General features: G+C 46.1%; 1 protein-coding gene across 2 annotated transcripts in view; it reads left to right on the top strand.

Moving 5' to 3' along the window:
• The window catches only part of GARNL3 (GTPase activating Rap/RanGAP domain like 3), a 706,353-nt gene that overhangs the window by 185,445 nt on the left and 507,316 nt on the right, over positions 1-13,592 (top strand). The window lies entirely within an intron of this gene.

A 13,592-nucleotide genomic window follows, 5' to 3' on the forward strand; every position in this document is an offset into this window, starting at 1 on the left:
GAAGTCTCCGAGGAAAATTGTGGGTTTTTTATGGTTGAGATTTGATATAAAGAATTCAATTAGAGGTGAGATATTGTTTTCGAGTAATCCTGGAGGGCAGTAAACTAGACAGATTTGTAGCTCGGATGAGTCGAACAATGCTACTTCATATTGGTGTGGGAGTGTATGTGGGATTGATTTCATTGCAAATCTTTTTTTTGATTATTAACATTATTCCTCCTCCCCGGCGTGCTACTCTGGGTATGGAAAAGAGATAATATAAGTTATTTGATATCTGATGTGTTATTACATGATCAGTTTTTTTAAACCAGATTTCAGTTACAGCAATGAAGTCTGGTTTTTGATCTTGTAGAATGTCTGAGATTAGCATACATTTTTTTGTTAATGATCGGGCATTGATGAGTAGGAAAACTAGGAAGAAAATGTTTTTCAAAGTGTCATTGATAGGAATATTTACCAAGGTTCTGTGTCTCTCCGATCTTGTCTTGATTGTTGGGGGAGTCAACTTTAGCTGGTTGGTGAGAAACATGTTTTGTAACCAAGGTTGCTAGCTGTTGCTTGTTGGTGCGGTTGTGTATGCTTGTTGAGGCTCAAAGATGTGGCTCAAAGGGGCGCTCTAAGGGAATTGCCCCTTTGGTTGCACTCCTTTGGCACGCAACGCCTGGCGCCTGAGGCTAGCACCTGCGATTTAAATGCCCTTCTCTGCACTCCCGATGAGGTCAGCCACGCAACTGGCCTCTGATTGGAGGAGGGGCACAGTTATCGAAGGGCATGCAGGCATTGAGAGGAAGCCAGTGAGGGAGGTAAAGATTACATCTTTACCCTTTGACTGCTTCCTCAAACTGAACCCCAAGAACATTGGCATGACTGGACTAAATAATACTGAGACATCCAATCTAGAGTCTTCAAGTGGGAGGGACTGAAAGGTATGAATGGTTTCTTACAAAGTGTGTTCTAACACAGGAACAATGACAGCTAGTAGCCAGACTGGGAGGGTTTGCCAGAGAGGTTTAAATGCAGATTATGTAAGATGATTTATTTTGACCAAATAGTGATGGGAACAGTGATGGCATTATCAATATGTTCAAAATAAGTTTTGTTGTTGTGTTTTATTAAAAGGTTATTGTTTTTAGACAAATGAATTAGTTTACATTGCCTGTTTTCCTTTTGGACAACTGAAGAACATTTTCTCCTGACACAGGCATAATTATTGTGAAACGCTGCAGTGTCAATATAAGTGAAAATGTAAAATAGATCTGTTCTCTGTGCATTATGTGAGGGTGGTTGTTAGATTTTTATCTTTAAAGCAAGATGTTTAATAGATATGTATAATAAAATGAATGCTAACATAAGCAAAAATGAATATTTATTGAATGAAAATTGATTATAAGAGGGGGGTGGGTCATCCTTTAGAGAACCAGTTCAAGAAATAAGGTTGAATCTAATAAAAATGTAGTAAAAATGTTTTTAAACTATCTTCTTTAGTTATATTATTAGTCTTGTGGTGAACAGTAATTATTAGTTTGGACTAATTGGTAAAATTGATAATTACTTTTCGTGTTCAGTGTGCTGCGGCAGTCAAAAAAGCAAACAGAATGTTGGGAATTATTAGAAAGGGAATGGTGAATAAAACGGAAAATATCATAATGCGTCTGTATCGCTTCATGATGAGACCGCACTTTGAATACTGTGTACAATTCTGGTCGCCGCATCTCAAAAAAGATATTATTGCGATGGAGAAGGTACAGAGAAGGGCGACCAAAATGATAAAGGGGATGGAACAGCTCCCCTATGAGGAAAGGCTAAAGAGGTTAGGACTTTTCAGCTTGGAGAAGAGATGGCTGAGGGGGGATATGATAGAGGTCTTTAAGATCATGAGAGGTCTAGAACGGGTAGATGTGAATCGGTTATTTACTCTTTCAGATAATCAAAAGACTAGGGAGCACTCCATGAAGTTAGCATGTGGCACATTTAAAACTAATTGGAGAAAGTTCTTTTTCACTCAATGCACAATTAAACTCTGGAATTTGTTGCTAGAGGATATGGTTAGTGCAGTTAGTATAACTGTGTTTAAAAAAGGATTGGATAAGTTCTTGGAGGAGAAGTCCATTACCTGCTATTAATTAAGTTGACTTAGAAAATAGCCACTGCTATTACTAGCAACAGTAACATGGTGTAGACTTAGGGGTGGATTTTAAGAGCCCTGCTCGCGTAAATCCGCCCGGATTTACGCGAGCAGGGCCCTGCGCGCCGGTGCGCCTATGTTCAATAGGCCTACCGGCGCGCACAGAGCCCCGGGACTCGCGTGAGTCCCGGGGTTATCCGAGGGGGGCGTTTCGGGGGTGGGCCCGGGGGCGTGGCCGCGCCCTCCGGAACCGCCCCCGGGTTGCGTCTAGGCGCGCCAGCAGCCCGCTGGCGCGCGGGGATTTACTTCTCCCTCTGGGAGGCGTAAATCCCCCAACAAAGGTAGGGGGGAGGTTTAGACAGGGCCGGGGGGGTGGGTTAGGTAGAGGAAGGGAGGGGAAGGTGAGGGGAGGGCGTTAGCGAATTCCCTCCAAGGCCGCTCCGATTTCGGAGCGGCCTTGGAGGGAACGGCGGCAGGCTGCGCGGCTCGGCGCGCGCCGGCTACATGGAATAGGCAGCCTTGCGCACGCCGATCCAGGATTTTAGCGGATACGCGCGGCTACTCGCGTATCTACTAAAATCCCGCGTACTTTTGTTTGCGCCTGGAGCGCCAACAAAAGTACACGAACGCGCCGTTTTTGAAAATCTACCCCTTAGTGTTTGGGTAATCGCCAGGTTCTTGTGGCCTGGACTGGCCTCTGTTGGAAACAGGATGCTGAGCTTGATGGACCCTTGGTCTGACCTAGCATGGCATGTTCTTATGTTCTTATGCACATATTACAAAATTTGATGATTTATACACATAAAGGCCAATGAGTGCTAATGAAAATATGCAAGTTAAATCTCTACGAGTAAATGATTAAAATAAGGAACACAAATATTTGTGTATAGGAGATTGACACCACTTATCAGGATAAATTTTGATTTTTTTGGATAAGTGGTGGCTTTGCTTGGTTTTTAAGTCTCAAAAACCATTACTTATTTGGCTAAGTAATATAGCCAGATAAGTGTTAAACCACTACTTATCTGGCTATATTGAAAATACATGCTGCATATCTTTTCGATACATGAGCATATTGTTGGGTAGATTTCATAATGTATATAGTGTGCGTGCATTTGTGTGCACACCACTATACATGCATATATGGGCATGTATGTCCAAATTTTTTATTTTTTGACATTTCTAATTATTTTGATAGTTCACATATTGCAAATTTTGGTTTTAAAGTTTGTTTTTTTTAAGTTTTGGCAACCATGGTCTATAGAACAAATATTTTGGAATGATTGAGCCTTTTTTATTTTTACTATTCCGTAGTTTTGTTTTGTACTTTTGTGCATACGTTTGGGTATAGTTGCTTGCTTTTATGACAATTCAGAAAATACCAACAGATTTTGTAATGCAACACACATCAGAAAGCAGTAATGCAGCCATTCTCACAACTATAAGGTGAACAAGATTTAGTCAAAAGCCTTAGGGGTAGATTTTCAGAGCCCTGCTCGCCTAAATCCGCCCAAAACCGGGCGGATTTACGCGAGCAGGGCCCTGCGCGCCGGTGAGCCTATTTTACATAGGCTCACCGGCGCGCGCACAACCCCGGGACTCGCGTAAGTCCCGGGGTTTTCGGAGTGGGCGTGTCGGGAGGCGTGTCGGGGGGCGGGGCCGGATTGCGCGGCGTTTCGGGGGCGTGCCGGCAGCGTTTTGGGGGCGGGTACGGGGGCGTGGCTACGCCCCGGGGCGGTCCGGGGGCGTGGCCTCGCCCTCCGTACCCGCCCCCAGGTCGCGGCCCGGCGCGCAGGGGTCCCGCTCGCGCGCGGGGATTTACGCCTCCCTCTGGGAGGCGTAAATCCCCCGACAAAGGTAGGATCGGGGTTTAGACAGGGACGGGCGGGTGGGTTAGGTAGGGGAAGGGAGGGGAAGGTGAGGGGAGGGCAAAGGAAAGTTCCCTTCTAGGCCGCTCCGATTTCGGAGCGGCCTAGGAGGGAACGGGGGTAGGCTGCGCGGCTCGGCGCGCGCAGGCTATACGAAATCGATAGCCTTGCGCGCGCCGATCCAGGATTTTAGCCGATACGCGCGACTATGCGCGTATCTACTAAAATCCAGCGTACTTTTGTTTGCGCCTGGAGCGCAAACAAAAGTAGGCTGTTCGCGCTCGTTTGAAAATCTACCCCTTAATGTTCATGTTTGACCTTGTAGCCAATGACTAGCATGACCCTGGTGTTTACCACTGCTTCTCTATAATGTCAGCAAGCCTTACATCAATAAATAGGCTGATGGTTGAGGCATGACATGGATTAATTGATGGTACATCAATATTCTGTGACATATTGTCTTAATTTGGCTGTGTTTACTTCCATAGCATACAACTGGATTTGTCTCTGAAGATAACGCTGTTTAGGGCTTGCTAGGAAACATCCTGACAGACATTTTATAGCTCCTTAAAACACATTCATGTTTTTCTGTCCAATTCAGAAAAGAAAAATAGCAACACTTTTGGGTTATGGCAATTGTTTTATTTAGAAAACAAAACAAAACATATAGCAACCAAAGAAAATCATGCCTAATGCACAAAGACATTTGCTGCAGCACTATTATGGCTGACCGGCAACCAAGAAGATAATGGAGATTGAGTAGGATCCAAATAGACCAGAGAACTACCTTCAATATCTTCCCTTGTTAAACTCAGGGGTAGATTTTAAGAGGCGCGCGAACAGCCTACTTTTGCTTGCGCATCAGACTCAAGCAAAAGTACGCTGGATTTTAGTAGATACGCGCGGAGCCGCGCGTATCCACTAAAATCCTGGATCGGCGCGCGCAAGGCTATCGATTTTGTATAGCCTGCGCGCGCCGAGCCGCGCTGCCTCCCCCCGTTCCCTCCAAGGCCGCTCCGAAATCGGAGCGGCCTCGGAGGGAACTTTCCTTTGCCCTCCCCTCACCTTACCCTCCCTTCCCCTACCTAACCCACCCACCCGGCCCTGTCTACACCCCCCCCTTACCTTTGTCGGGGGATTTACGCCTCCCGGAGGGAGACGTAAATCCCCGCGCGCCAGCGGGCCTGCTGCGCGCCGGGCCGCGACCTGGGGGCGGGTACGGAGGGCGCGGCCACGCCCCCGGGCCGTAGCCACGCCCCGTACCCGCCCCCAAAACGCGGCCGACACGCCCCCGAAACGCCGCGTCGACCGGGCCCGCCCCCCGACACGCCCCCCGACACGCCCCCCTCCGAAAACCCCGGGACGTACGCGAGTCCCGGGGTCTGCGCGCGCCGGTAGGCCTATGTAAAATAGGCTTCCCGGCGCGCAGGGCCCTGCTCGCCTAAATCCGCCCGGTTTTGGGCGGATTTAGGCGAGCAGGGCTCTGAAAATCTACCCCTCAGTGTTCGGACTTAATTCAGTTTGGCATGCTAGAAATGATTAATTCTAGAAATAGAAATATTGTGACAAACCCTTTGCAGCATACAGGTCTGACAACATTACAATTCACAGTTGCATATTAACATATTAGATGTCGTCATGCCCTTGTGTCTTTTTTTCTTGGTAACGATCCTTGAAATTAGTGTAGTAGTTTGTAGACCCTTGGCCCACAGGTCCACACTATCGGGAAACGAGGTCAGGCACAGTGGGGAGCTCTGGGTGAAACTGTGGGGAGGTCCCGAAGAGCGGGGTAAGAGACACAGCAAGGAGGTATCCCCAGAGTGAGTAGGCAGGCTGGAGATCAGTATCTGGACAGAGACCTCCGAAGGAGATGACGCTATGCAGGCCCGTGGAGCTGGAAGCATGAGACAGGATGCCCAGTAGGTATTTCGGAGAGGCAACTCCGAGGGGGGGAGCTGCGCAGCGAAGGAGGTACTGATGCAATGATGTGGCCAACCCACGGAGCAGGGAAGCCCGAGTCAGGTCTCCAGATGATGACGTAGACCAGCCCAAGGAGCAGGAGGTCCCGACAGTCCCAAGTGTAGAAAGTAGACACTACCCCAAGGAGTGGGGTAGCACTGACAGTCTCTGTATAGAATGTAGGCACTGCCCCGAGGAGCGGGGAAGCACAGAGGTAGAACTCCAGGTGGTGAAGGTGTTCCCAGAGGCGGTCCGAGGAGCGAGGAGCCAGCAAGACAGAACCTCTGGAAGGCGCAGGGCCAGCCCGAGGAGTGGGGGAGGCCAGGAGACCAAGTCCCCGAAGAATGCGCACCGCCGCACACTGGCCCCCAAGGAATGGGTACCAGGCAGGGTCCAGAGTCCTAGAAGGTCCGGTAGTGTCAGCACAGGAACAACGGAGACAGGAGCTCGTAGAGTAGTTATGGAACTCGTTGCCAAGTCGGATAGCTGAGGGCGAAGGTGGAGCTTAAGAACCCTGATCCAATGACATTATCAATCAGGGATGCCCCTGAGGTTCCCACCGAAGAGGCTTCAAAGGAGGACCTAGTGGAGCGTGCGCGCGCCTAGGTGGGCCCAGAATCGGAGTGGGTGGCAGCAGCGTCTTGACCACCATGAGCAGCCATGAGGAACGTGGTGGCAGAGACTAGCTCGCGCCACGAGTAGGCCTGGAGAGGGAAGCAGGACGGTGCGGGACATGAGTAGACGCAGTCACAGCTGTCTGCGATCAATGGTCATAACAATTAGTTAATGGCATGGGCTAGGGATGTGCAGAGGGACGCCATACGTTGCATTCATGATTCGGATTTGTCGGGGAGCAGATAAGTTGCATTCGGCCGTATGGCGCCCCGATGCGTTAATATGGCGATTTCTATTCGTGTCCCAGCTAAAATTCAAATTAATTACAACCCCCCACCCTCCTGAAACCCCCCCCCCCAAGACTTACCAAAACTCCCTGGTGGTCCAGCGGGGGGTCCGGGAGCCATTCCCTGCACTCACACCCTCGGTGCCGGTTTCATCATGGCGCCGATAGCCTTTGTCACAGGGGCTACCGGTGCCATTGGTCAGCCCCTGTCACATGGCCATCAGCGCCTTCTTGTGCTCCTACCATGTGACAGGGGCTGACCAATGGCACCGGTAGCCCCTGTGACATAGTATGGGCAAAAGCTATCGGCGCCATTTTGAGTACTGGCATTGGACGGCCGGAGTACAGGAGGTCACTCCAGGACCCCCTTCAGACCCCCAGGGACTTTTGGCCAGCTTGGGGGGGCCTCCTGACCCCCACAAGACTTGCCAAAAGTCCAGCGGTGGTCCGGGAGCGACCTCCTGAACACCGGCTGTCCGATGCCAGTACTCAAAGTGGCGCCAATAGCCTTTGCCCATACTATGTCACAGGGGCTACCGGTGCCATTGGTCAGCCCCTGTCACATGGTAGGAGCACAAGATGGGGCCAATGGCCATGTGACAGGGGCTGACCAATGGCACCGGTAGCCTCGGTGACAAAGGCTATCGGCGCCATGATGAAACCGGCACCGAGGGTGTGAGTGCAGGGGATGGTTCTCGGACCCCCCGCTGGACCACTAAGGAGTTTTGGTAAGTCTTGGGGGGGGGGTCAGGAGGGTGGGGGGTTTGTTTAAATTTTTATTTAGGTGGCCGTATAATTCAGCGAAGATTCGTGTATTCGTGGGGAATCGCGATACGTTTCACTTCCCCACAAATACTACGAATAGTGCAGTATACGTTGCGGATCGCCAATACGGCGAAAACGAATGCACACCCCTAGCACGGGCTGTATTCATGTAGACTATTTTCCCATTCTATGTGCCTGCTGACTTTCTGTGCAGCAAAAATATTCTTACCACTTATAGAAGCACATTGTAGACCCTAAGCAGGACCTGGCCACAAGCTAAAGGGCATTCCTTAATTTATTCTTCATTCATTATCACTAGCAACCCTGACTCTGCTAAATTGTTTGCACCCTATTTACTGTACAGCAAATGAATACAAAAGAACCTATTCTGTATACAATAATAGTTTCAGTATTAATGACACTAAATTTTGCAGTAATGAGCTTTTTGACCCTCAGTTTCCTCGTGCTTCTTTGTACGTCCAGCTCAGTTGGAATCAGGGCTTGGATCCAGATACCATGGATCTTCATTTGCAACTATCCAAGGATAATTTTCCTATTTTATAATTGTGCCCCTCCCCCTCAAGATATCACGTTTGGTCATTGCAGTGACAGTCCATCAGCCAGGGTCCATGGACCCTCTAGAACCCTGCAATCATGGGCCCTGAATCAAGCCACTAAGTGTCACCCATGAGGAATAGCTACAACTCCCTCCCTCCACAGCATCCTCTACCCAAGCTGACCTGGGCAGTGGAAGACTCGACCCACAGATCAAACTGGTGATCTTCTAAATGGTAGTGTCACTGAGCCATTGAGCCAACTGCTAGAAATGTCATCTTGAGGAAAAATAAGTGCTTGCCTTGGTGTTTTGAAAGTACTGAAGTATAGACAAGTGGATTTGTTCAGCAAAATGTATTTCAACAGGCTGTTACCAAGACCCTCCCTCACCTATAACGACCCTCCCTGGGTGATGCTGCCATTCTAAAATTCCAATACATCTAGAAATTAAGAGAGATAATAACATAGTACGCCCAGTGTAAAGATATAAATGCTTCACTTACTCTACTGGGTCATTGTCAGTGAGATATCAGCCCACATATCTCAGATGTTCCCAGGGAAAATGTGGAGAAAAGCATCCCGAGACTTCAGATGCTGTACAGTAAATTAATCTCTCTAGTGTCAAACAGAGGAGATAATTTCTAGAAATAGCAGAATGGTAAATGCCTCCTTTAAAGAGATAAAGAAGACTATGAAAGCCCTCCAAGAGCAGAAACGTTGGTATTATTTGTTTTATTAATAAATATTGACAAAAGGATGTCTACCCTAGCACAAACAAAGCAGGAAACAAAACTTAATACCATCTTGGTTGACTATGTAAGTTGCAGTTACCCATGTTGTAGTATTGTTGTGTTGCTAAATTATTTGAATCATAATAGATTTGCCTCCATTTTCTGTTTTAAGCTAAACCACAATGATCTTCTACTTAAGAAAAATAGTTTTTCTTGCTTATTTTGCCTTTTCTCCGCCTCTCCCCTTGTCATTGCCCTCCATCTTCAAAAGCTCCACCTCTTCTTCCACATTAGGCAGGGCTCCTCCTCCAAGGTGAAACCCCACCCACCAGTACTGCTTATTGGCCATCAGGGGCTCACTCCAGCAATGACAGTTACCATCCTACTTTTCAGCATAGCTAGCACAGCATTGTCAGACCAATGCTAGATGTCAAGCATGAAACTGACTCTCTATGAGGGGGTTCTGGTCTGGGGAAGGATCAGAATAGGGGGTGCACTGGTGCCCAGAGTCACTTTCTTTTACAATTGGATGGGGACTGACAGGAAATTCTGGTCCCCAGAAATTATTTGTAAAAGATGGCCAGTCAGGGTGGGGGCTTCTAGACTCAATATTATGATTTTTTTATAACAGCAGGAGGTGGGGGGAGCAGGAGTGCCCCTGGAATTTCTTTTTTTTCAATTAAACAAATGAAATGAAATAAAATAAAATGAAATGAAATGAACAAAACAAAAATGAAATGAGAAAATGACGCAAAACAAAAACTTTGTGATTGCACACCAACAGAGAGAACATCCCTTGATTTGCTATTTTTTCAGAAGGGTCAGATTATCTTGTAATCAGCGTGTCAGTGGCACTGGACAGGAAAGGTAAACTTTATAATAACATGTGAATTTTAACTCAATCAGGAGATGCACAATAAATTGGGCGTGTGCCGAGGGGATATTAAAAGCTCCCCCCCCCCCCCAGTATATGTGCATATCTCCCATGTGCGCACAAATTAAAAGTTTCCAAAAAGGGGCAGGGTGGGGCATGGGCATACTGAGATTTTAACCTGAAATTTGAACGTAAATACTTACATGATTTGGCATGTGCCTGGGTCCTTTTGCTATGGATGACGTGTAAGTGATAAAAAAAATCTCGGCAGATCAGCAGAGTTTTATGGGTCGGGACTAACAGGGGAGAAGGAAGGTTATTAAACTAGGGGGATTTGGAAGACCTATTCCTTAACTAGGCAAACTGGGAGTAAACGGGGAAAACTGGCAATGGCATTGGCACGTGTCCCTTTTAAAATCCCCCCCACTTAGGGGATAGAAGCGGGATTTGTGTGCACGTCGGTATTTACGTGTACATTTTAGGTTCATGCCCCGAGCCCCACCCTGACCACACCCACGCCTTGCCCCTTTTAAAAAATATTTGAGATGTGCACGCTGCGGGAGACACAAGAGTGTATCTCAGCGGCTTTGAAAAGCTGCTTGGCACATGAGCCCAACTTCTTCGCCCAGCCCCTAATTAATGCACGTGACAGGCTTTTAAAATTTACCTCTAAGTGAGCCAGAAAATCTTCCTAAGTTTAAGCATCTAAATTAGGCACTGAGTATTGTTTAAAACTAAAACTAGCCCTTTAACTTTTGTGTTACACAAGGCATGCGTGTGCGTAAGTGAAGAGTGAGCTTAGCTGTAGTTAGTCTGGCAAAATGTAGATAAGACCATTTTAAAAAGAAAAAAAAAAAAAGAACAAGCCACATAGCTTAGCAGATAGGATGAGAACAGCTCAAAGCAATATAGCTTTTCCCTCCTACAGGATGAATCATGGTTTCTGTTTGAACTTGTCTGGCTTATATTTGCTTTTGATTAGGGATGTTAAGCATGTTTAATTCTTGACTGACACTTACCTCAGTAAGTGTTTTCCTTTACCTCAGGGCTGGTGCTTTGCAGCTGTTCCCTACAGTAAATGGGAGCCATGCTTTCTGTCCCAGAGGTGGCACTTTCTGTATTCCAACCTAAAAGCCAGCAGCTATGAGAACCTTACCTTGGCATCAATGCCACACCAACTGCAGCTAAGCATTAAAACTGTGTGCTGAAATTCAGGATTGTATGCACAAAAAATATGGTTATGTGCACAAATCATAGCGTCTGCACATAAAATATGACTTATGTGCACAAAAAATGCGTCCTGCACAGAAAACATATTTTAAGTGTAGAAACATGATTTGTGTGGAAAGCATGCTTTCTGCACATAAACTCCTGACTAAAGGTCCCGGCACTGGAACTCTACCCATTGCTCCACCTTAAACTAGGAGTTAAGTTTCCAGTCCTAAGAAAACAGGACATAAGACCGCATACCTCTCTGCATTGGGGAGTAATAGCTAATGCCATCATTATCATGAGATTTTCATGAGATGGTGCTAACCTGTACGCACATTGTTGTGCGCTCATTTTTTGTGCACAAAACTCCTTGTGTGCATTTTTTTTTTGCACACAGCTATGTGTTAAACTATGCAATCTTCCACGCACATCTTTCTAAATTGGCCCCAGAATGATTAAATGAAAGAGGAAACAGCTTCTTTATTCAGTGGGAGATCCACATAGTCTGGAGTCAGGATAAAAACACTCCAATAAAATAACAACAAAACATTTTTTGCACTGGCCAACCAAGTGTAGAGGGCATCATTAATGTTTTACATGGTCCCTCACAACTTCTTTCTCCCTTTTTTCTCTCGCCTTTCATTCCACCATCCTACTGTACACTATTTCAGCTTCTTCACTTTTTGTTCATGCTGCGTGGTTTAGTCAGTGAGATTTTAATTGACGAGCATCCCTCTGTGGCTGGCACGTCAAGCCATCTCTGACTGCGCATTTCGAAGATGTTGAGCTGGTTTTGCATCAGTTGCTGTAGGAAGTCCCTTCACACCTCTTGAGGGTTTTCATTAATGACAGGGCAGTTTGTTTCCCTGCACTGTGAGGTCTTGTGTGTTATGTAGGAGCAGGATCAGATGGCCTCTTGTGGTTATCTCACTATCATTTAAATTGCAGACTATCCAGTTTGATACACTGGGTAGTAACAAGCCCATATCTTATCTCTCAAAAGGCAAATGAGAAAGGACAAACATTTAAATATAAGACAAGAGTCAGACAGAAAGATACTCAGGAATAGAAAAAAAAAGAATAGGATCTCAGACAGCCAGAGACACAGAAGAGAGAGAGGCAGCACAATCTCTCTTGCACATAATAAGTTGGTGCTATGGCATTGATTTACCTGTCTGATTTTCACCTCTACTCCTTACCTTCTGTATTCCCTATTTCATTATAAAAATAAATATATATATATATATATATATATATATATATGACAGTTTAAAATACTGAAATATTTTTTAGGAGGTAGAGGAATGTATGGGGCGGGGGACTGTAAATATAGTTGTATGGAATCTTTGGTTTCCCTAACTAACAGGAGTACACCAATTGAGTGGGGAGGTTCTAGGTAGGAATTAGCAAGAGAGGTTTGGATTTGCTCCCCCATGTGGAAACAGAAGGTGTGTCCTAGCTTTTTATCATCCCAATGCACCTTCTATCCTCTTGAATTTTTAGGTCAGCTTCTGTTGAAAGCAGGTTGTGATTTTAGTTTGGATTTTGTTGGAGCAGGAGCTTATTTGCCTCCTGTCTTTTAAATTTTCTCCTAATTTATGGGAAAGGAGTAAGGAAGTTTCCTATTTAGGGTCAGACTCCCATTGACTCGTGTACAAGTTTTGGAGAATTCCCTGTGAGAACCAGTCCCCCTTACTGCAGTGGATTGCGTTTGAGGGTGGATATGGGGTAAGGAAGACCTGCAGGGTGCAGTCTCTCCCTCAGAAGATAGACCTGACAATGACCTGATGCAAGGGAGTTTCAAATTTGAATTAACTGTCTTTTTGCACTATCTCCTCTGTTTTGAGGTGAGGAAGTTTTATTCCACCCTTCCTGCTTCTTGCTTGATTTTTCCTTTTTTGGGTTCAGGGACTATTTTTGTATCTGAATCCAAAAAAGCTGATGGCTCTTGGTACCCAGGACTCAGTAACCAAACCACTGGGAGAGTAGTGTCTTTCATTCTGAAAGAAACAGAATTGTGGAGAAATTCATCTAGAGGAGGGGATAACCAGAATTCGGCAATCAGATGCAAAAGAAAGTTAACTAACATCACCATGTTTGATGGAATTTTTTTTATACCAGCTTTAAAACCTACTTGCCACGCTCCCAGAAGTCTTCCTTCACTGTGCACCTACTCATGGAAGCAAAATCCCCTTAGCTAAAATGACCACTGTATTTAAACCAAACATTAGACTTTTTCAAGATAGCTGCCACCCTTCACATGTGGCATAAAGGAGCAAAATAGCCGCAGCTTTTTTTTTTTTATTTATAATATCGTGCTAAGGGCCTGGTTCAGTGTCTCAATCTATTTGGATGCTAGCAACTTCTATGAGTCACTGTGTGTTGTGACCAAATTGTAAACACTTCTCCTGAAACCAATCCACTTAAAATGCTGCTTCACTGGGTTGCCCCATGGCTGCAACTCAACACCATGGGGCAACAGCTGGGCCTCTCATCCTCCTACTATGCAACTGATTCCTTTTACCTTCCTGACTATTGCTTAGGTTCTCAAATTTCAGTTGTCTTCTTCCTTGGTATATCTGGAAGTCCTCCTACTATTATG

The sequence above is a fragment of the Rhinatrema bivittatum genome, chromosome 8 (assembly GCF_901001135.1).
Source record: "Rhinatrema bivittatum chromosome 8, aRhiBiv1.1, whole genome shotgun sequence".
Lineage (NCBI taxonomy): Eukaryota > Metazoa > Chordata > Amphibia > Gymnophiona > Rhinatrematidae > Rhinatrema > Rhinatrema bivittatum.